Source organism: Bos grunniens, chromosome 18 (genome assembly GCF_055505025.1).
Source record: "Bos grunniens cultivar Pamir isolate PY7600 chromosome 18, Bosgru_T2T1.0, whole genome shotgun sequence".
Taxonomy (NCBI): domain Eukaryota; kingdom Metazoa; phylum Chordata; class Mammalia; order Artiodactyla; family Bovidae; genus Bos; species Bos grunniens.
Genome location: NC_141182.1, coordinates 12,861,123 through 12,885,509, shown reverse-complemented (window position 1 = coordinate 12,885,509; position 24,387 = coordinate 12,861,123). Strand labels below are relative to the sequence as shown.

Below are 24,387 nucleotides of genomic sequence, written 5' to 3'. Positions count from 1 at the left end.
ATCTGGCTATCTATCTATCTATACATATATATTCAATGCATGTGTATGAAAACTGTTTCTTATGTCAAAAGTTAGATAGAAGTTTTATTTTAAATTTTATTTTCTTGGGCTCAAATCACTGTGGACAGTGACTGCAGCCATGAAATTGAAAGATACTTGCTCCTTGGAAGAAAAGCTATGACAAACCTTGACAGCATATTAAAAAGCAGAGACATCATTTTGCCAACAAAGATATGTATAGTCAAAGCTGTTTTTTCCAGTAGTCATGTACGAATGTGAGAATTGGACCATAAAGAAAGCTGAGTGCCAAATAATTGATGCTTTTGAATTGCAATTCTGGGGAATACTCTTGAGTGTCCCTTGGACTGTAAGGAGATGAAAAAAATCAATCTTAAAGGAAATCAGTCCTGACTATTGGAAGGACAGATGCTAAAGCCGAAGCTCTAAGACTTTGGCCACCTGATGTGGAGCACCAACTCATTGGAAAAGACCCTGATGCTGGGAAAGATTCAAGGCAAAAGAAGGGGTGGCAGAGGATGAGATGGCTGGATGGCATCACCAACTCAATGGACATGAGTTTGAGCAAGCTCCGGGAGACAGGGAAGGACAGGGAAGCCTCGTTTGCTGGGGTCCATGGGGTCACAAAGAGTCGGACTTGACTTAGCAACTGAGCAACAACAAGAAGGAGCAAGCTCAGCGACTCGGAGAGGATAGTCACTTGCCCAGGCTCACCCAGCCTGTTATTGGCAGAGCCGAGACGAACCAAGTCAGCCTGACATGTCAGCTCTTGGAGCTAGCTGCAAGGGTAGCATGGCTGTCACCAGGTCCTGTGCACCCCACTTGAGCCTCAGGGGAAGGGAAAGTGCTGGCATCAGCTGGGGCTGTGGGACACAGAGCCGTCAGCCCGCCCAACTGTGGTCACATGAGTGTGAAGTCATGGTTTGGGTCAGCAGGGGCCCTGCCGTCTGTCCTGACTGTGAAGGTGAAAGTGACGCCAAGGTGAAAGTGACACTGGCTGCTGGCGAAGCTCTGGGGCAGCCTGAAGGGGGACGTCCTGGGGCCTCAGCCGAGCCTGGGCTCTCCCTCAGGCGCATGATGCCGATGCCGGGACAGGGTGCCTGGAAGATTCCCCAGAGATCACCACAGGGAGTGTGCCAAAAGCAAAAAGCAAGAACCAAGCTCCAAACAGCTATGGAGCTGGGGGGGGAGGGGTGCAGCCTGCATATTGTTCCTGCTTCTCCCTCCTGTGGGTTAAACTCGGGAGAAGCTCCTCCTGACAGCTTTCCCAGGGGCTCTAAGGTGGGGAGAGGGGGCACTGCTCAGCTGGGTCCCTCCTTCCACCTGCCGGGCCTGGGAGGTGGCCCTGGGGGGTGTCAGTCGCCTGGCTGTGGATCTGGCTGTGCCACAGAGTGGCCTGATACCCTGGCACACCTACTCACATCTGTGGACCTCAGCACCCTCAGCTGCAATGGGGGGCTGACCACCGTCTTGTCACCGCGTGGCAGCCGTTGGGGTAGTGAAGTGAGATCTGTAGTGCACTAAGAGCCCGGCGTGTGGCGAATGTCTGCTTCGTCAGTGCCTTTTCTTCCAGTGGTTAATACGTCTGCAAGAGGAGGTATGAATGACCTTGGGGGAGAGCATTGGCCCCTCTGTGCATGGAGCACGCTGGGCCTCACACCGCAGGGTGTTTCCCCCTTGTGCTCCAGGACACACTCTCCCGCACGCTGGAATTCTCCCTGGTGCTCTAGAATGCAGCTGTCTCTGGGCTCTACAACAGCGCTTCTCTATCTGGGTCCCCCCCTGCAGGGCTCCATGTTCTGTGGTGGTGACAAGCGGTCGTCTCAGAGGGGATGGGGGGATGGGCAGGCAGGCTGACGGCTTCGCCCACCTGACAGAGCAGCTCTGTTGTAAAGTTCTCTTTCATACCCTGGGAGAGATTTTATTGGAAGAAAGTGACCCACTCCTGGGTTATAGACTGAGGCTGCAGGGTTAACAGGTTTTATGAGCACCAAGGCACGGAAGTTTGAGAATAATCATGTTACAAGGACTAAGTTACTGAGAGGCAGTGAAACAGGGCAGACAAAATGGAAATTGAGTCCATTTTTCATCCAGCCTGGCGCTGACAAGGGCTACAGAAGTTCACTGTGTGTGAGCCTGCCTTTGTAGCCAGGATCCACTGGGATCAAATACTTCTGAAGTCTATTGTATTATAAGAGGGGGATTAGATTATGAAATTATTCCTCAGGATCACTCCATTTGGAAGAAAAAAGGAGTTTGATGGAACTTAAAATGCAAGCATTCTGGTACACACGCGTCTTTATAAAATCGTTTCTGGGTGTTCCACCCCAGGAATCACCTACCATCACCTAACAGGTTTGGGAGGTCAGTCTTCACTGATAGGCACATATGGTGTTTGGAGGGTGTTGTAGGACAGAGCGCCCTTACCTTTGCCTCTTGGTGCTACAAAGGTTAGTTCTCATAGGATAGCATGGAGAAGGTCTTTGCTTTAGTTCTCATAGGATAGCATGGAGAAGGTCTTTGCTGGAGGCTACTGGGTTCTTTTAACAGCTCTCCAACAGGTGAGAATTTCTGCTTTCTAACAGAGAATAAGCCTCAGCTCAGAGTCCTAAGAAGGCAACTGTAGCTAACATTTTTCATTGTTTATATTTTCTTGTTTTTGAAGAAAAAAATGATACTAGTGTTTTATTTATGGTGTGGGTTTTATTTTCCTCTTAAATAACCAATTAAGCAAAACGTCAGAGTCTATTTAGAGAAAACATCAAGGTGACTCAGGCAGAAATCATTGGTGGATATTAAAGCACTGCTCAGCCCACGTCCCCACAGATTACATTTTAAGTATGAAGGAAAGAAAAGATGAATTTATGGTGGGGAACCCTGGAGACCCCACCTTTACCCAAGTGATCAAAATTTACCTCATCATTCAGTTCAGTTCAGTTCAGTTCAGTCGCTCAGTCGTGTCCGACTCTGCGATCCCAGGAATCGCAGTATGCCAGGCCTCCCTGTCCATCACCAACTCCCGGAGTTCACCCAGACTCACATCCAGGAAGTCAGTGATGCCATGCAGCCATCTCATCCTCTGTCGTCCCCTTCTCCTCCTGCCCCCAATCCCTCCCAGCATCAGACTCTTTTCCAATGAGTCAACTCTTCGCATGAGGTGGCCAAAGTACTGGAGTTTCAGCTTTAGCATCATTCCTTCCAAAGAAATCCCAGGGCTGATCTCCTCTAGAATGGACTGGTTGGATCTCCTTGCAGTCCAAGGGACTCTCAAGAGTCTTCTCCAACACCACAGTTCAAAAGCATCAATTCTTTGGCGCTCAGCCTTCTTCACAGTCCAACTCTCACATCCATACATGACCACAGGAAAAAACCATAGCCTTGACTAGACGAACCTTTGTTGGCAAAGTAATGTCTCTGCTTTTGAATATGCTATCTAGGTTGGTCATAACTTTCCTTCCAAGGAGTAAGCGTCTTTTAATTTCATGGCTGCAGTCACCATCTGCAGTGATTTTGGAGCCCAGAAAAATAAAGTCTGACACTGTTTCCACTGTTTCCCCATCTATTTGCCATGAAGTGATGGGACCAGATGCCATTATCTTCATTTTCTGAATGTTGAGCTTTAAGCCAACTTTTTCACTCTCCACTTTCACTTTCATGAAGAGGCTTTTTAGTTCCTCTTCACTTTCTGCCATACGGGTGGTGTCATCTGCATATCTGAGGTTATTGATATTTCTCCCGGCAATCTTGATTCCAGCTTATGCTTCTTCCAGCCCAGCATTTCTCATGATGTACTCTGCATATAAGTTAAATAAGCAGGGTGACAATATACAGCCTTGACGTACTCCTTTTCCTATTTGGAACCAGTCTGTTGTTCCATGTCCAGTTCTAACTGTTGCTTCCTGACCTGCATACAAATTTCTCAAGAGGCAGATCAGGTGGTCTGGTATTCCCATCTCTTTCAGAATTTTCCACAGTTTATTGTGATCCACACAGTCAAAGGCTTTGGCATAGTCAATAAAGCAGAGATAGATGTTTTTTTGGAACTCTCTTGCTTTTTCGATGATCCAGCGGATGTTGGCAATTTGATCTCTGGTTCCTCTGCCTTTTCTAAAACCAGCTTGAACATCTGGAAGTTCACCGTTCACGTATTGCTGAAGCCTGGCTTGAAGAATTTTGAGCATTACTTGACTAGCGTGTGAGATGAGTGCAATTGTGCAGTAGTTTGAGCATTCTTTGGCATTGGCTTTCTTTGGGATTGGAATGAAAACTGACCTTTTCCAGTCCTGTGGCCACTGCTGAGTTTTCCAAATTTGCTGGCATATTGAGTGCACCACTTTCACAGCATCATCTTTCAGAATTTGAAATAGTTCAACTGGAATTCCATCACCTCCACTAGCTTTGTTTGTAGTGATGCTTTCTAAGGCCCACTTGACTTTACATTCCAGGATGTCTGGCTCTAGGTCAGTGATCACACCATCGTGATTATCTAGGTCGTGAAGATCTTTTTTATATAGTTCTTCTGTGTATTCTCGCCATCTCTTCTTAATATCTTCTGCTTCTGTTAGGTCCATACCATTTCTGTCCTTTACTGAGCCCATCTTTGCATAAAATGTTCCCTTGGTATCTCTAATTTTCTTGAAGAGATCTCTAGTCTTTCCCATTCTGTTGTTTTCCTCTATTTCTTTGCATTGATTGCTGAAGAAGGCTTTTTTATCTCTTCTTGCTATTCTTTGGAACTCTGCATTCAGTTGCTTATATCTTTCCTTTTCTCCTTTGCTTTTCTCTTCTCTTCTTTTCACAGCTATTTGTAAGTCCTCCCCAGACAGCCATTTTGCCTTTTTACATTTCTTTTCCATGGGGATGGTCTTTAGTGGACCACAAATGACGTCATGGATCCCTGATATGATGCCTTCAGAAGGACACAGCATCACCTCTCAGGTATTCCTGCCCTCAAATGCATAATCTGAATCTAACAATGAGGAACCATCAGGCTACCCCTGAAGGACACAGCATCACCTCTCAGGTATTCCTGCCCTCAAATGCATAATCTGAATCTAACAATGAGGAACCATCAGGCTACCCCAAATCGAGGGAGATTCTTCAAGACACCTGGCCCGTGCCTCCTAAATTGCCAGTGTCAGGAGGAGACTGAGGGGCGTCCCAGGTGTAGGGAGACGGGTCACGGGGCAGCTGGTGCAGTGTGCCTGGGACGCATGGGCAGTTTGTATCTGACGACAGCAGGGGTCAGTGACGCCTTCCTGAACTTCATTGATGTGTCACGGTTCTGTGAGAGAATTGGGTGGCTTTTAGGAGACACACACTCAAGTGTGTCTACTATCCAAAGATTCAGCAGTGACAGTAATGTGCGTGAGAGTGTGCGTGTGATAGTGGGGGATGGCATGTATATCTAGGGAAAGGCAGATAGTTTCTCACTTCACTTGTGATTTTTCTATAGGTTTGATGTTTTTCAAAATCAAATCTTTTTAAAAAGGAAGAAAATAGCTGGTAATTAGTGTAGGTGTGACACGCCAGTGTGAGGCGGTTACAGCATTCCCCAGGCTGGGGTTGGGGGAAAAGGAATGAACAAACCTCCTAGGAATCCCCAGCGTTCACATCCAAGGGTGCCATGCCCATCAGCAAATAAACCACACCCCTATATTCCACCAAATAAAGCACATTTATAATTTAGCTGGAAAATAAAGCAAACCATGAGATGCAGCAAGTATCGCACGGGGGCCTATAAACGTGCAGGTTCCTCTCGTAAACAGAGTGCGTGGAAACACGTCTCAGCTTCCTCCTTCACCACTCTTGCAGCTTGCAAATCACTCTGACCCGATTCTTTTCTGTGTTCTTTTCTTCTCCGTCCCCCTCTCCCTGTCTCTGGTGAGGTTTACTAGAGAGTTCTGTTTACTCCTTGCCATCCTGCAGTCAGAGTCTCTCCAAGTGCCCATTGTCCTGCTGATGGCAAAACTGTTATTTCTCCAGCAGAATAAACAGCCCCCTAGAGATGTCTGTTTAGTGTCCAAGGGGTTTCTGGTGAAAGGCAGAAATCCTGGCCACAGCCTGCAACCTGAGACTGCCAGGCAGTCCCAGAGCAGGCCAAACCTGTGTCATGGGCCCTGGGACAAAGCCCAGACACAGTGTCTTCAGCAGTGAGCACCCGCAAGTGATGGTCTTCTCTGCTCCCCAGTCTGGCGGTGAGACCGGCCCAGCCCAAGGCAGCCAGCAGGTTGCATGTGAGCTCCCAGGCCCCGCCGCATGCTTGGAGGTGCCTTAGGGGAGAGGTCTAGGCTGCCAGGGATGTAGGCCTGGGAGGGCTGGGGTCCACACCAGAAGCCCTCCCCCAGGTGCACCAACCTCTGCTCCTCCCTCCTTGGCTTCCCTGAATCCCTCCCCCAGCCCTTCTTCAGTAGAGAGGCCTGCTGAGCAGTCAGGTGTGGTGCTACTGGGGAAGTCAGCTTCCGCTGTGTTTGGGGCAAAGGCTCACCCTACGTCGGCCTCTCTGCTGTACCTGAAGGATATGGCAGAAGCTAGGACTGGAGGTGTCTGCGACCAGGAGAATGGCTTCTGTTTCTCTGTCGAGTTTGCCGAGAGAAACAGACTTGGGGTTTCCCTAGGATCAGCTTAGCCCTTTGCTCTGTGCCCTGTGCAAGCTGCAGGGTTTCTCTGGCCTCTGCAAACTGGGGGCTGAACTGACCTGGTGGCCTGGCCCACTGTGTCCCATGGAGCAGGGGGACGTCATACGATGGACTATCACACACCCATGACGGGCTGTTGCAGGATAGCGCCTGTTCTCCAGCAATACATGGAGACTTTCTAGAAATTACTTGAATATGGATAGTAGTTTTAAAGGAGTAAACTTCCACAGACTTGATCTTGCTTGCCGTCCTCTTTTTGCTTTTGAGAATTCTGAACAAGTGGTTATATTCTTAAAAACATATCAAAACATTGTTTTTATGCATAGACTCAGGTGGATTCATATAATTATGAATAAGATTTTAAACTTCACAACTGTCTGGGGTACATTTGAGGATCCTGTGGGACCCAGGATGGTATATCACTGTAAATGGCTAAATTTGGAGCTAATTTGTTTTACATCAGTAAGATCTAAGACCCCTGCCATGCGATGACTCTGAAGCAATTGTTTATCGACATAATGGAATGCTTTGGGCGCCCTTTACCCGGTACATACAGTGCAGCTTGGGAGGTCAGCGAACCAGCGAGTTGTACAACCCACCGCTTCCGTTTTGCCTAGCTTCACTGAGATACAATGGACAGACGACACTGCGTCGTCTAAGGTGTACCACACGATGATCTGATATGTGCATATAGTGAAATGATCACCGTGGTAAGGTTAGTCAGCGCCTCCACCACTTCACGTAGTTACCTTTTTTTTTTGGTACATCTGGTGAGAACTTTTAAGGTCTACTCTCGGCAGCTTTCAAGTACACAGTGCAGCGTTGTGCATTAGCCCCCGGAACTTGCTCATCTTCCAAATGGAAGTCTGTGCATTTGACCAATATCTCCTCATTTCTTGCACCCCCAGCTGGTGGCACCACTGTGTACTCTCTTTTGGCAAAACCCGCTTCTAACACTGGGGAATCCAGGGCCCCGAGGGAGACGCTATTTCCACACACCTCAAGCATTTCACCACAAAACAGAGCTGCTGCGGCTTATGACAGGGCCCCAGGCCGAGTCCAATCAAACCCAACTTTCCAATCAGGTTTAATAGGCGGGAAAAATGAGCGCTCCCTGAGATTGGGAGGGAGGATACTTTGTCAGTAATAATAAGCCGTCCACAGACAGGATGCTGCACAGGGCAGGCCTGATCGGAACCACATGTGTTCTCAGGGACTGTCTTCAAAGTGCCCGGGCCAGTTGTGTGTCTGCTGCCCCTGGGGGCCCAGGTGCTGGGGACTCTGCCATCCTGTGTGCCTGTGGGGTTTGCCGCCTGCTCACACGTGCAGCGCTAGGCAGGCCAGAGCAGAGCCTCACGCAGACAGAGTGCACACTGTTCCCTGGCTCTTGTATGTGCTGCTGGCCACACTCCAAGGCAGGGGACCTCTCTGGAGAGCAGACGTTTTGGAAGGAGCCTGGCTTAACCCTGTGCCTGACAAAAGCCTAAGTTGCGGCAAGGAACTGGTCAAGAGACATGCCGGATGTGGACATGGAGAAGTCGGAGCGCTCACACATCGCTGGTGGCAATGTCAAAGGGTGCAGCTGCTGCACATTCAGTAGCTTCAACATAGAGCTACCCTGCTGCTGCTGCTGCTGCTAAGTCACTTCAGTCGTGTCCAACTCTGTGCGACCCCATAGACGGCAGCCCACCAGGCTCCTCCATCCCTGGGATTCTCCAGGCAAGAACACTGGAGTGGGTTGCCATTTCCTTCTCCAATGCATGAAAGTGAAAAGTGAAAGTGAAGTGGCTCAGTCGTGTCCGACTGTTCGTGACCCCATGGACTGCCGCCTTTCAGGCTCCTCCGCCCATGGGGTTTCCCAGGCAAGAGTACTGGAGTGGGGTGCCGTTGCCTTCTCCTGACCCAGCAATTCCACTCCTGGATTTATGCCCAAAAGAATGAAAATGGGTGTTCAAACAAACACTTGTACACAAACGTTCGTAGCAGCATTGTTCGTAATGGGCTAAAGAGGGAAAGAAGCCAAATACCTACTGACAGATGAATGGATAAGCAGATACGGCCTATTCATACAGGAATAGTATTCAGCCTTCAGAAGGAAGGATGCACTGATGCATGCTGCAGTGTGGCTGAGCCTTGGAAACATTGTGCTGAGTTTAAAAATCCAGTCCCCAAAGGCCTTTACCGTAACATCCCATTTATAGGAAAGGTCCAGAATATGTGCACCCTTACCTCAGAGACAGAAAGCAGATCAGTGGTTGCCAGGAGCTGGGAAGAAGAACTGGGGTGATTGCAAGAGTTACAGGTTTCCTTTCGGGTGACGAAGTAATCATTGCCTGATATAATTAGGTAGTGGCGATTCAGTTGTACTAAATTATACTAGTGACCAATTTTCATGTGTATTTTACGAAATTGAAGACAATTGAAAAGGAACAGCTTTAATCACATCAGGGACTGAAAAAGAGCATTTCCCACTCACAGGTGCATGGTTTGGACTTGCTTGCTATTGGTATCTCTGCAGGCAGCTGCGTTCCTCAGACTTAAAAGGAGGGTGTTGGGGGCACCCCAAGTGAGCAGAGGAAGCACTCATCACGGAGAGTGGACCCTGATTACGCAGGTGCTACAGGCCAGGTGCAGGTTACATGTTTACACACAATTCTCTTTTATCCCATGCAACTGCTCAGAAGAAACCCAAGGCACAGAGAGGTAAAGCAGCCCTTCTGAGGTCCCAGAGCCTGTGATTTGCATAGCTGGGATTTGAACCGGAAGTCCACTCAGCAAAGATCTGTTGATATGTGACTGTTGTTGAGGACACTGAATGCCTGGCAAGGTCCAGGATTGGAGCTCCCACAGCCCAGTGATGCTGGCAAAAGCCGTCACCTTTGGGACAATGGGAAGGTATTGTAGTTGTTTTGCTACAGACCCACAGATACCAACTGTTCTTTGAGATGAAAAGCCTGGGTCTGAGAAAACCAGGGACCAAGATAGGGGCTCTGGGGGAGGACAGGCTGGGGAAGGGAGGTGACTCGTCCTGCTCATTCATTCTTCCCGCAGATCCCAGAGCAGGCACGGGCCTTGTTCCTGTCTATACCCAGAAGGCCAGCATCCCTTGCCTTGGCCCCACTCCTAAGTTGAGTGTCCGCACCTGGCACCCCAAAATGTAGCTCTCTTGGCTCTCCCAGTGATACTTGTGTCCTGTTTCCCCTGCTACACTAACATATGCTCCTGTGGAAAACACAAAAGTACAGAAAGAAAACCCCACACGGAATAAAATAGAAACCTTTCATCATGCTACCATCCAGAGAAATCTACCATTGCCCCTCTGATATATGGCAATTTTTGTCTGCTTTGAAGCATAAACAAACACGTGCTTATATATCCTTATAAAATTGTGATCATGGTAAATATACAGTTGTTTCATACTTATTTAATATTTTTCTTATATTTTCTATTAATTCACTATGGGAAAACGTGATTTTTAACATCTACACAGTCTCCCATCACCTGGATCTTCCAGAATATGATTAACTAATGATGGACCTGTAGCTGGTTTCCCAATTATTATTCATAAAATCAACTCTGTTATGATGGTCCTTTAATGCAATTGTTGTATTTGGAATATAGTAGGTGCTCAATATTTATGAATTAATTAATGATGGATGAATGAGTGGATTTCTTTAGATGGGTCTTGGGCGTAGACTTATTTTGTCTAAAGTAGATGGTCCATATCTCTGGTTGGCCCACTTAGCCCGTTTTCTTCTGATATGGTTAGTAATAGTGCTTGCTTTTACTCTCAAGTGTCCTGATTTGGATGATAAATTATAAGGTCACCCTAATCAAATGGCATGAATCCTTTTGAGGCTCTTGATACACATTTCTGTATGGCTCTATAGATGATTTTCACCAATTTACATCTAACCTATAACCTATTCTTAAAGAAGAGGGATTGATGAAAAATGAGTTGATGAAAAATGTGGGAAATAGAATTATTCTTAAAAATGAATTTGTTTTGTAAAAATTGAATTAACTTTGCAAAATTAAATAATGACTCAAGTTCCTTTCCCCTCTAAGTTCTCATGTTCTTAGAATCCACCTTGGTCACATGTTAAGCTTAATTATTGTTTATCAAGCATTTTAATAAAAATTTACTCATTCTGAATGATTATAGCTTTTTCTTGGGAATAGTCTTGATCCGAAAGCTCTTTGGGTTTGAATCCCAACTGTATCACTCGCCATCAGCTGTGAAACTTTGAACAAGTCCCATAAAGAGGGTCAATTTCTTCCTCTGCAAAAAGGAAAAGGATATTCCCTCATTTCAGAAAGTCATGAGGATTAGACATCAGTATGCAAACCAAGAAAGCCAGTTTCATGCCGACTTCACTCAGATCCATTCTTAGCCTAACAAGCCATTCACCCCACCTATGTAGCAGCAGCGCCTGGCCCTTTCTAGTTTTCCACATGTATACTGACTTCCCATTCTCATAAAACCTGACTTGCTCCCAGAGCCTGAATGAGTTGCTCTACTAGGTTACCTTGTTGGAGGACTAGTTAGGCACATGATAGTGATAAATGGCTCCCTGCTTCAGAATGTGTTTGATGTGCAGACTGTCAGGTTAAGACCAAGAGGACTGCATGATTAAGAACTTGGTTGCCTAGGAATTGTGGGCGTGTGGCCTGTGATTGACTTATTCTGTAGCTAATTGATGTCATATTTAGGGATCTGTTGTAACTCCTGTTTTCTCACCTTTACGGGATAGTAGTCCTGGGAAACAGAATCTAGTCAGGATCAGCTGTGTCATTGTTATTCAGTCACTAAGTTGTGTCCAACTGTTTGCAAGCCCATAGACTGCAGCACACCAGGCTTGCCTGTCCTTCACCATCTCCCAGAGTTTGCTCAAACTTATGTCCATTGAGTCAGCGATGCCATCCAACCATCTCATCCTCTGTCATCCCCTTCTCTTCCTGCCCTCAACCTTTCCCAGCATCAAGATCGTTTCCACTGAGTCAGTTCTTCATATCAGGTGGCCAAAGTACTGGAGCTTCAGCTTCAGCATCTGTCCTTCCAATGAATACTTGTGGTTGATTTCCTTTAGGATTGACTGGTTTGATGTCCTTACTGTTCAAGGGACTCTTAAGAGTCTTCTCCAGCACCACAGTTTGAAAGCATGAATTCTTCAGTGCTCAGCCTTCTTTATGGTCCAAATCTTGCATCTGTATATGACTACTGGAAACCATAGCTTAGTTAAAACTTAGTTAGAAACCATAGTCAAAACCATAGCTTTGACTAGATGGACCATTTTTGGCAGAGTGATATCTCTGCATTTATATATGCTGTCTAGATTTGTCATAGCTTTTCTTTCAAGGAGCAAGTGTCTTTTAATTTCATGGCTGCAGTCACCATCCGCAGTGATTTTTGAGCCCAAGAAAGTAATATCTGTCACTGTTTCCATTGTTTCCCCATCTATTTGCCATGAAGTGATGGGACCAGATGTCATGATCTTAGTTCTTTTGAATGTTGAGTTTTAAGCCAGCTTTTTCACTCTCCTCTTTCACCCTCATCAAGAGGTTCTTTAGTTTCTCTTCACTTTCTGCCATTAGGGTGGTATCATGGGCATATCTAAGGTTGTTGATGTTTCTCCTGGAAATCTTGATACCAGCTTATGATTCATCCAGCCTGGCATTTCGCATGATGTGCTCTGCATATAAGTTAAATAAGCAGAGTGACAATATACAGCCTTGCTGCTGCTGCTGCTAAGTCGCTTCAATCATGTCTGACTCTGTGCGACCCCATAGATGGCAGCCCACTAGGCTCCCCCGTCCCTGGGATTCTCCAGGCAAGAACACTGGAGTGGGTTGCCATTTCCTTCTCCAATGCATGAAAGTGAAAAGTGAAAGTGAAGTCGCTCAGTCGTGTCCGACTCTTAGCGACCCCATGGACTGCAGCCCACTATGCTCTGCTGTCCCTGGGATTTCCCAGGCAAGAGTACTGGAGTGGGTTGCCATTGCCTTTTCCGTTACAGCCTTGACATGCTCCTTTCCCAATTTGCAACTAGTCCGTTGTTCCCTGTCTGGTTCTAACTGTTGCTTCTTGACCTGCATACAGCTTTCTCAGGAGACAGATAAGTTAGTCTGGTATTCCCATCTCTTGAATAATTTTCCACAGTTTGTTGCGATCTGCATAGTCAAAGGCTTTGGTGTAGTCAATAAAGCAGTAGATGTTTTTCTGGAACTCTCTTGCTTTTTCTATGATCCAACAAATGTTGACAGTTTATCTCTGGTTCCTCTGCCTTCTCTAAATCCAGCTTGAACATCTGGAAGTTCTCAGTTCACATACTGCTGAAGCCTAGCTTGAAGGATTTTGAGCATTACCTTGCTAGTAGGTGAAATAAGCACATTTGTGCAGTAGGTTGAACATTCTTTGTCATTGCCTTTCTTTGGGATTGGAATGAATCTGAACTTTTCCAGTCCTGTGGCCACTGCTGACTTTTCTAAATTTGCTGGCATGTTGAGTGCAGAACTTTCACAGCATCATCTTTTAGGATTTTAAATAGCTCACCTGGAATTCTATCACCTCCACTAACTTTGTTCCTGGCGATGCTTCCTAAGGCCCACTTGACTTCACACTCCAGGATGTCTGGCTCTAGGTGAGTGACCACACCATTGTGGTTATCTGGTCATTAAGACCTTTTTTGTATAATTTTTCTGTGTATTCTTGGCACCTCTTTTTTTTTTTAATTTAAATTTATCTATTTTAATTGGAAGCTAATTACTTTACAATATTGTATTGGTTCTGCCACACATCATTATGAATCCGCCACGGGCGTACACGTGTTCCCCATCCTGAACACCCCTCCCACCTCCCTCCGTACCATACCTCCGGGTCATCCCAGTGCACCAGCCCCAAGGATCCTGTATTGAACCTGGACTGGCGATCTGTTTCTTATATGATATTATACATGTTTCCATGCCATTCCCCCAAATCATCTCACCCTCTCCCTCTCCCACAGAGTCCAAAAGACTGTTCTATACATCTGTGTCTCTTTTGCTGTCTCACATACAGGGTTATCGTTACCATCTTTCTAAATTCCATATATATGCATTAGTATGCTGTATTGGTGTTTTTCTTTCTGGCTTACTTCACTCTCTATAATAGGCTCCAGTTTCATCCACCTCATTAGAACTGATTCAAATGTATTCTTTTTAATGGCTGAGTAATACTCCATTGTGTATATGTACCACAGCTTTCTTATCCATTCATCTGCCAATGGACATCTAGGTTGCTTCCATGTCCTGGCTATTATAAACAGTGCTGTGATGAACACTGGGGTACACATGTCTCTTTCAATTCTGGTTTCCTCAGTGTGTATGCCCAGCAGTGGGATTGCTGGATCATAAGGCAGTTCTATTTCCAGGTTTTTAAGGAATTTTCACACTGTTCTCCATAGTGGCTGTACTAGTTTGCATTCCCACTAACAGTGTAAGAGGGTTCCCTTTTCGCCACACCCTCTCCAGCATTTATTGCTTGTAGACTTTTGCATCACAGCCATTCTGACTGGCATGAAATGGTACCTCATAGTGGTTTTGATTTGCATTTCTCTGATAATGAGTGATGTTAAGCATGTGTTTGTTAGCCATCTGTATGTCTTCTTTGGAGAAATGTCTGTTTAGTTCTTTGGCCCATTTTTTGATTGGGTCATTTATTTTTCTGGAATTGAGCTGTAGGAGTTGCTTGTATATTTTTGAGATTAGTTGTTTGTCGGTTGCTTCATTTGCTATTATTTTCTCCCATTCTGAAGGCTGTGTTTTCACCTTGCTTATAGTTTCATTTGTTGTGCAGAAGCTTTTAATTTTAATTAGGTCCCATTTGTTTATTTTTGCTTTTATTTCCAATATTCTGGGAGGTGGGTCATGGAGGATCTTGCTGTGATTTATGTCAGAGAGTGTTTTGCCTATGTTCTCCTCTAGGAGTTTTATAGTTTCTGGTCTTATGTTTAGATATTTAATCCATTTTGAGTTTATTTTTGTGTATGGTGTTAGAAAGTGTTCTAGTTTCATTCTTTTACAAGTGGCTGACCAGTTTTCCTAGCACCACTTGTTAAAGAGATTGTCTTTAATCCATTGTATATTCTTGCCTCCTTTGTCAAAGATAAGCTGTCCATAGGTGCATGGATTTATCTCTGGGCTTTCTATTTTGTTCCATTGATCTATATTTCTGTCTTTGTTGGCACTTCTTCTTAATCTCTTCTGCTTCTGTTAGGTCCTCCTTGCCATTTCTGTCCTTTATTGTGCCCATCTTTGCATGAAGTGTTCCCTTGATAGCTCCAGTTTTCTTGAAGAGATCTCTAGTCCTTCCCATTCTATTGTTTCCCTCTATTTCTTTGCATCGTTCACTTAAGAAGGCTTTGATCAGTAAGAGATGTGAATTTTGAGATGATCCCTTGACTGGCTTTCAGATATTAGAGGGCAGGGCATTTGCTAATGCCCGGGTAAGGTCTGGATGGTGGTTTTAGTGGGTGGGGAAGACTGGTGGACTCTCCTCCCCAGTCCAGGGAAGGGGAGGAAGTCTGACTATTCGAGAGGAGTCAGGGGAGTTTGACTGCTCCATGTTGGCTGCAGTCCCTTGTGTTTTGGTCTGTGTTGGCCCTGGGAGCCTTCATTAGAGCTGAGCTGAATCAGGAGCTCTGAAGTCAAATGCAGGTCATGCCCACGGGAGCAAACACATGTTCTTTCAGAGGCTTGTATGTGCTGGCCTCCTAAGGAGCAGTTTCCTGGGACAGTTACACACAAGCTTATGGGCATGATAAGGTCTTCCTTTCTGATCACAGTATCTGACCACAAGTGATGGCTTAGCCACTTCTCACTTGCCTGGCTTGGTCCCAGAGTGGGCCTGTGAGGCCAGTCATTGCTGAGTTATACGGACTTCCACAGCTGTTGACATGACCATTTGCTGTCCCTGAAAAACAAGAGTTTTTCCTTTATCTAAATTAAAGACTGACTGAGCCCTTGGCCAGAAGCGTTTGCACTGGTAGGAAGAGGAAGAGTGGCTCAGTCTCCCGGAAAGGAGCTCAGGACCCTCTTCCAGCAGCTGAACCCACAGAACCTGGCCAGGCTTCAGGGCTCTCAGCAGAATCCCATCCTTTAGAACTGGGGATGGAATTCAACTTGAAGCTGGCATAGAATATGTCCTGGGTCAAAGGGGAGGACTTGAAGAGCCTAGAGATTTAAATGAAATGAATTGAACCCTGGCATGAATTTCTCTTGGGTACCACAGCACCCCAAAATGTAAAGGGCGTGGACTGAGTGAGCACAGAGTGCATTTGGCTATAAGGAAAATGTTCCAAAGCAGCCTTTGGAACCTTCTAGCAAGCCCCAAACTGGGGCAGGTCAGATGCAAGTGGGGACAGAATCCTCAGCTCTCTGAATATCCCAATGTCCATTTGCCCCATGGAGAAGGCAATGGCACCCCACTCCAGTACTGTTGCCTGGAAAACCCCAGGGACAGGGGAGTCCATGAGGTTGCTAAGAGTCGGACGTGACTGAAGCGACTTAACAGCAGCAGTAGCAGCGTTTGCCCCGAGCGTAACCTGGCTAACTTGCCCTCTGTTATGAGACAGAAAAAGTTACCTTGGTGACTGCATAGGGGTAGGTATCTCCTACTTCAAAAAGTACATGTGAAAACTTAATTCCACCGAGTCTTTATGTTTCTTAAACCAATCAGGGAAACTATGGGGAGAGCATATCTTTTCCTCCCGCTCCTCTCCACAGTCACTATGTGCTGTGTGTTTATAGCGTAAATAAAACTAACGTGCATAATGAGAGGAAGCACAATATGCGGGAGGAATTGGGAGTGTGCCACATGTGAATCCATGTAGTATTATTTCAAGGTAAACTCAGATCCAATAAAGATATATTTTACAAACCCCAGAGTAACTACTAAAGTTTTACAAAATATGTCTATACACGACCAGGGCTCTCTCATTAAGAAACGACAAACACACATCAGCCCCACATGGTCCTCCATCTGCCACCTGCTTACAGTCCTCTCCTTTCTTCTCTTGTTTCTCAGGAGTGTGGTCTGTACTTAGTGTTTTCATTCTCATATCTTCTATCAATTATTATCTGGCTTCTACTTCCATTGTTCTCATCAAACAGCTTTTGCCAAATTCACCAATGACTTTGACATGACCGTATCCAGGTAGACAATTTTTGGACCTAATGTGCCCTTTCCTCAGTTCGCAATTGGAGATGCTGTGGTTCCTTACTTGCTCAGTGAGCTAATAAACCTGACTTGGTTGCCTGCAACCATGTGTCTAGTGAGCATGGGCCGGGGGATGTAATATGATAAAGCACAAAATGGGTAATCGTGGCTCTGACTGTAAAGAATCTGCCTGCAATGCAGGAGACCTGAGTTCCATCCCTGGGTCAGGAAGATTCCCTGGAAAAGGGAATGGCTACCCACTCCAGTATTCTTGCCTGGAGAATCCCATGGACAGAGGAGTCTGGTGGGCTGCAGACCATGGGTTGCAAAGAGTTGGATACTACTGAGCAACTAACACTTCACTTTTTTTTTTAATGATGTAATTCCAGCCGCATCGCCAGCCACCCTTGTGATGACTGCCTTTACTTCTGTCACCCTGGTTTCTTTGGTCCTCAAACCTGCCGTGTTCCCTCCCTCCTGCCTCCTGAGCTCTCATGGGCTCCTTGCTCTAACGTGCTTTACAGGTTGAACAGTTGCCATCTCCTCCTTTGATTTGCCCGTTTGACATCACTTGCTCAGCCAGCATCATTTCCCAGTTGGGGAGCCGCCCTGGATTTCTACTGCAGGCTCACAACACTTACTTGACTTCCTAAGGTTCATTATTCTGTGAGCTGGCTTGGCTGATGGCTGTCTGTCACGGGACAGAGCTCCAGGAGGTTGGGTGATGGGCCTGCTTTTGCACATGGGTGTGTGGAGCAGTAACGCAGACACATGGGCACCAACCAGGAGCCCCAAAGCCGGGGTCCTGCCTGGAGCACCGCTAGCAGATGCTTCCACAGGGAGATGTCTCAGTGCCCCTGCCATCGCAAATCCCTGAGAGTGCTGGAGGAAGCATTTCCCAAATGTAGCTAAGGAGCATTTTATTTAAGGCATAACATTCATATCTTCGGGAGTCCTGTTTGAGAAGTACTAACTTACGGCATAGTTTATTATTTTTCCTCTGTGTGTGCACACGTACCTTTATTCATAGGTCATGTCTCCCCTGTGTGTGTGGTGGGTGGGTTTTGCCCCTTACTGTCCTATTACCTGCAATGGTTTTGTTGAGGACAAATGGCCCAGGTGTGGCCAGAGCCAACTCATGGTTGGACTTGCGGGTTTGGAGAGATGAAAGGGCCTCAGAAGATGAGTCCAATTGCTTTAAGTCCCTGTGGAATGAGGGGTATGGAAAACAGCTAAACACACGTGGGCCAACATAAGGTCCTATCCAAGGGCCCTGTGATGGCCACTGTGCTCCTCCACACGCGACCTGAAAGGAGCTGGGACCACAGCTAGTCCAAGGAGGAGCAACATGTGCTTCCTCTGGGCTCAGCTGTGAGAAAGATGTGCATTGGGGGTGATTCCAATGTAAAGTCATAGAGATGGGTGACTCCCCTGCTGCTGTCCTGTTGCAGGGGTCACCGTCGGGTCACCATGGGCTGCTTCTGCAGAGGCAGCAGGCTGGGGAAGGTGGGACCCCTGGGATTGTTCTGGAAATCTGGACCACATATATGATTGGACCCTGGGGCCCGACTGGGAGGGTCTGAGGTACGCAGATGTGCTGACTCTGGGGGGTTGTTACCCAAGACCTAGTAGGGGCCGAGTGCTAGGACCACAGGGTCTTTATCACTGAAGGGGCATGGTCATGGAGAGACAAGCACATCCCAAACCTGACCTGACACGGGCCGCATGAGCAGCCCCACCTGAACCGAGGCAGCACGCGTGTGGGTGGTTCCATGACCCAGTGGCCTGCTGTTGAGTCCTCTGAAACAAGGAACACAAGATCTGGATGCACGGGAAGTGTCAGAGGAAGTGGGGCTGGAGGTGGAATCAGTGAAGAGACAGAAGTACTGCAGGTGGGGCAGAGGCAAGGAATGCTTATTCCTATAAAAGGAGAAGAATCCAGTTACAGTCCAGTGAAGTTGTTTTATTGCTGATCACGTTCATTTGGCTGATAATTTGAGGGGAAAAGAAACTTTGATTCTCTGTTGTCTGCCCCTTGTCCTGCAGGACTGGGGCCCTAGGAGTGTCGATTCTGTCCCCTCAAACCCTCTGGGGTCAGAGCAGTCAGGGACCTCCTCCCACAGTGTCAGCAGACGTGGGCAGTCCGCCTGCCCCATCGTTCAAGAGGCAAAGTCCGAGCTCAACCAGGGGCCAGTGTCTCCCAGCTTCCTCCCCAGCAATTTGGAGTTGATTCAATTGTGGTCTCATCCTCAGTGTCTGGCCTCGGGTTTTGCGTCTGTGAATTTGCTTTCAATGCTGGGGTGCTTTTCTGTTTTGTTTTGATTTTTGTTAATTTGTGGTGGTTATTTTTGGTCCCATGATTCTAGCAGGGGCCCTGCCACGTGAGGGATGGAACATGAAGCCAGGCCTGCCAGCGCATGCTTGTCTCCACCCTCAGGACCAGAGAAGCTTAAACAGAGCTATGCAACATGGAGGTCCCAGACCCGCTCTGGCTCTGGCTGTGGCTCACACAGGTCGCTGTGTGCAGCTTGAATGTTATCCCCTGCGCATTCACCCAAAACTCTAGGCCACTTTGTGGACAAATAGAGCGGCTGTATTGTTGTCTATAATGGCAAAAAAGGGAGAAAGAAAAACCTTGGTGAATCATGAATATTTCACAGCAAGGGAAGTGTGGACTGGGTCTGGATGAGGCAGATGGTGGCTACCAGCCTGAGGCTGTGGAGCATTCCTCCTCCTAACCCAGACCTCTGCCTCAGCTCTCCCCAGGGCAGGATGATGGTCCCTGGGAGATCTGAGCTCTGTACGTGGTACATGGGGCCTTGATTGTCACTGACCATGTGGGAAATGAGTGTCGTTCAGGAGAAAAAGGCATCTACTTTCCTCTAAGCTGTATTGCTTTATCTTTTCCTAATTTATCTTTTCCTTTTCATTTATTTATTACCCAAGTAGTTAAAACATTAAACATTATGGATTGAAAAAGAGTTATTAGTAACCTTATCGTCTAAACATCATCACCTAAGCAGAGTTAGACATTTTGGTGTCCTGGCCTTTGTCTGAACATTTGGATATTTTACAAAATTTCGCATATGTTTTGTGCAGCCAGCGTTTTATTATATGAATGGTCCATTGCAGGCTGCTGAGTAGTCAGGATAAAAGCCCTATAGGTCAGTAGGACCTTGTGGAGGGGAGGTGTTGCCAAGACCCCAGGGTGGGTGCTCATTGCTAAGGCCATGTGAAGGGCACCGTGAGCTGGTGACCTGGTCTTGCTGGGCACTCCCCCCACCTGATGCTGGATGGCACACGAGGACCCACAGACCAGGTGTGATGATCCCCATTTTGCAGGTGAAAGAGTTGAGGCTTGCAAGGCCAAACACTTCACCTCAAAGCAAGGGGAAGAGCTCAGACACCCAAACCAGGCGCTTCTGACCCAAGTTCTGTGTGCTCACCCCTGCCTTGTTTTGCACAACTTCTCATTGGTTTGCTGGAAAGTCGTCCATTCTCTGGTGAATTATGCACATGGAGGGGTCACAGGACCGCCATTTCCAGGCTCCTCAGGATGGCCAATGCCAGGAACGGCTCCCAAGGCAAGTGCACCTAGGAGCCGGCTTATCTTGATCCTGCCTGGTGCCCACACAGGGCTGCTTCACCTGGTGCCCACACAGCTGAGTCCCTTTTCATCAGAGTCTCCTCTGGTTCCAGCACTTCTCCTTGGGCTTTCTGTTTCCTAAAACTGCTCCGATGGAGAAGCAAATGGAGTGAAATCTGTTTCCTTCCCTCCCAGTTTTCATAACCAGCCTTGGTGCGGGCAGCCCCTCACGCCACCTGGATTGACACAGGCGGGAGAGACGGCCTGGCTGTGGGCTCTGGAGCCTGGTCAGCCACTTGGTGGCGACACGGCTCCTGTGACTCTGCTTTCTGGTCTGCGGAATGGGTGTGCCAGCAGCGCCTCTGCAGAAGGGCCTGGGGGAGCCTGTCAACAGGTGTCAGGTTCTGAGCTTGGCCTGTTGGAGGCACCCTATAAATGTTAGCTCTGACAATTACTGCTTGTTTATGAGTAGTGCTCGCTGAAGTTTATTTTCAGTGCCAACCACCAGTTAAGAAGTGCCATGAAAACCTCTGTGGCTTGGTCTAAAGAGGAATGCTGAGGAAGGATGGCGATGAGGGAGAGGGGCTCAGGCGCGCCTGGGCATTCCCCTTTCCACCTTTGCCTGGTTATCTCCCCCTAGTGCTCACAGCCTCACCGAATGCTAAAGAGGCTCTTCTTTCCTGGAGTGTACTGCTTGTAGATATCGTCTGTTTTCCCCACCTCCCAACCCTGTGAAGCAGGTATAACTTTAAGCCAGGTTTTCAGGCTTGCAAACGGGCTCTGAGCGCACCGAGGGCAGGAGAGAGGCTGCGGTCCCACTGCTGGGGCTGCCGCCCCCCAGCTCTGGACTCCTTGTCGCCACCCTCCTTTGAGGACACCAGACATCAGGTTTGCTCCTGGTGCTTCTGCCGGCTGGATTTAGGCTGTGCGTCGGGGTCATCGTCGGGGTCATGCTGCACTGGAGTCGACTCCAGGCCGAACGGAACCAGTGGTGGTTCCGGTGTTCCCCTCTGTGCGTGCACACACAATGTGTGAACTCCTGGGCCCACCCACAAGTCCAGAGCAGACCAGCTCTGAGCAGAGCAGAGGGCAGGAATTCAAGTCTGTGCTTTCGCCACCTGGTGGCGCCACCGTGGCTGCAGAATGGAGCCACCTCTGCAGGGGGCCTGAGGATCTGGGCAGACAGCCTGGGGGTGCAGGCCCCTTGTAAGTGTGTAAATGCAGCACGGCCCTCGTCCACGCTCACAGTGGTCAGGGCTGCGGAAGCCAGCTCCCGGTGAGGAGGAGGGGTGGAGGCAGTCTCTGGCTAACAGAGCCCCCTGGTTCTCTCTGTCTCTGTTTCTTTCGTCCCAGTCTGTCTGTCTCTCTGCTCCCTCCCCTCACTGCTCCCTCTCTGTCTCACTGTCTCTGTCTCCTCTTCTCTGTCTCTCTCCAGGAGGGACAGGGCCCATCTTTCTCTGCAGTGAGGCGCCACTGGGGCAGGAAGCTCCCCAGGTCAACTTTCCTCCTGGGAGTCTACACCCCAAGGCAGCTTCTCCTACATAACCCGTGCCAGGCTTGTGGGCTCACAGGCAGGCTCAGAACCTTTCTCTTTGGCCTCAAAGGACAGGGGCACAATGACCTTGGTAATCCTAGTTGATGGGCTGACATTTGACTGTAAATTGGATGGAACCAGCTGCGAAATGAAAGCAAGATTCCAGTTTATTTAACAGTGATCGTGTCACTGCGCTCAGCGCCATGGGACGTTAGAATAAAAATAAAAAATAAATGAGAATATTGTTCAAGTAACCTGGCTTTTATCGCTGTCGCTACCGCAGAGGCAGCAGGCCACCTCTCTCTGTGGAAACCAGTCTTGGAAAACGTCCTCTGAGACTAGACCAAGTACAGGATGGCCTCGAATGGGGTGGATGGAAGAGCTGTGCGCTGGTAGGGTTTCTGTTCTATTTTGAACTTTTCTACTTTCTGAACATCCTTTCCCAGGAAATACCACACGGGGAAGAGAACAGCAAAGGAAAATTCCTAATGTTACTTTAGCAATGAGGTTTCTTTTATTAGTAGACTTCATTTTTTAGAGTGGGTTTAGGTTTACAGAAAAACCAAGCAGGAAGACCAGTCCCCATCTCCCTCCTGCACCCCATCTCAGTTTCCCGCGCTGCTAACGTTTGGCCTGCGTGCTGTGCATTTGGTGCAGTTGATGGGGCAGTATCGATATATCGCTTAATCTGTAGTTGGTGCTGTACATTCTGTGCATTTTCATAAATGGTGATGTCGTGTATCCACCATTACACTATCGTCCAGAAGAGTTCAACTGCCCTAGAAATCCCCAGAAGTAACGAAATGTTAAAGCAACTTAAAAACAAACAAAACAGAGATCCCAACTTTCAGAGTTGCACAAATACCGTAGGAGTTGGATAGCGGGAGCATGTGTAAATGAGATCCTGCTATCTGTGCACAGGACCGGGATGATGTGTGTGTCTGTGTGTGTGTGTTAGAGGCTGGCCCAGAGGCTGGGACACGTAGAATGGTGGTAGTGTGTGCATGTGTGTTATTAAGACAAGAGGAAGAGCCGTGGGGAGGCGGGGGTTGGCCCGCTGAGTAGGACTAGGAGATGGGGTTTTGGGCAGGGGCTTGTTGATTCTGGCCAATGGACACATTGCCTGTTTGCAAGGCCGGCTTGGAGCCTAATGGGGAATCAGGAAGAGGTGGCTTTTCCCCTTCTGCCCTGTCCTGCTGAAGCATCTCCTGCTGAAACACATCCTCCCTCTGCAGGGGCGCCTGGAGAACACAGGCCAGCTGCAGCCGGGGCTCCAGGACACAGGGTAGTAAAGCCGCCTTGCTTCCTGGGAGTAAGCAGCGGCTTGGCCAGGCCCCTGAATAGAGCAGGCTCTCAGGTCCACTGAGATGGTCCGAGCGGCCCCAGAAGCACCAGAAGCCTGGGCTTACGCTGGCCTCTGTCCGAGAAGGAACCCTCACCCTCCCATGTCCAAGTTGAGGGTCCCTGGAGGCATTTGTGGATACATAGACCCTGTCACATCTGCCTGCACGAGACCTTCTGCAGTTTGTTGCGGGAACTCTCCCCTGAGAGGCCGTAGCCCTGCCCTTGGGTGCGTCGGCATTCCTGAGACCTCAGCCAATGTCCCTTTCTTTCTCTGAAACCCTTGTTTGCCCCCAAAGACATTTCATTGCCATTTTCTCCCTCTCTCCCTCCCAGGCTTTGTCATTAAATGTGATGAAAAACTCCTGGCTTCTCGGTTCTCAGGACCGTGGAGACAACGCATCCCTGGGTGTCCTAGGCGCCGTGGCTAGTGGATTGCCAGTTGGCTGGGATCTGATGTTAGGAATGTGGGGTCTTTGGGGGAACTGCCCTCAGCTGCCAAAACGGTTCTAAATACATGAAAAGTAGGTTACTTGCTATACTCCTTGCGTTTATTCTTCCAGCTGAAATTTTCTTGATTTTTTTTTCCCTTTCATTTTATTAGGTTAATAAAACTTGGTTTTCGAGCGTTTCCCTGCCCCAGGAGGGCAGTGGGCCCCATGTCCAATTCATCAAGTGCCTAATGAGTGGCCTCGGAGGTCCCGGCCCATCCATTCCAGGAGCTCTCTCTGCCTCGTAAAGGTGAGGCCTACGGGCTGCTCTGTATATTTTGTCTGTTGGTTTCCCAAATTCTCCTACCAGCTCAACTGTCACTTTTCAGGATTTATACGAGGCCGACGGCACCGCGGGGCAGCACCCCTCCCCAGCAGAACAGCCCTCCTCTGCCCGCTCTTCACACACACCACACACCCCACGCCATAAAACAACGCTTCTGCAATAAAGTGAAATAGAAATGTGTCGATGCTAGCATTTTAGCACATTCCAGCCAGAGGGCTGTGGGAAATGCCTTCCTCTACATGAAGGAGGGAAGTTCTGTGAAAGCCGGGGATAAAACAGCGTGAGAAAAGGCCTTTGG

At 47.9% G+C, this 24,387-nt stretch overlaps 1 long non-coding RNA gene across 1 annotated transcript in view; it reads left to right on the top strand.

Annotated features, from left to right (window-relative positions):
* The window catches only part of LOC147353061 (uncharacterized), a 199,028-nt gene that overhangs the window by 27,044 nt on the left and 147,597 nt on the right, over nucleotides 1–24,387 (top strand). The window contains exon 2 of the long non-coding RNA XR_015145341.1: nucleotides 23,917–24,053. This is a non-coding gene — a long non-coding RNA (uncharacterized LOC147353061). The remainder of the gene's footprint in view (nucleotides 1–23,916; nucleotides 24,054–24,387) is intronic.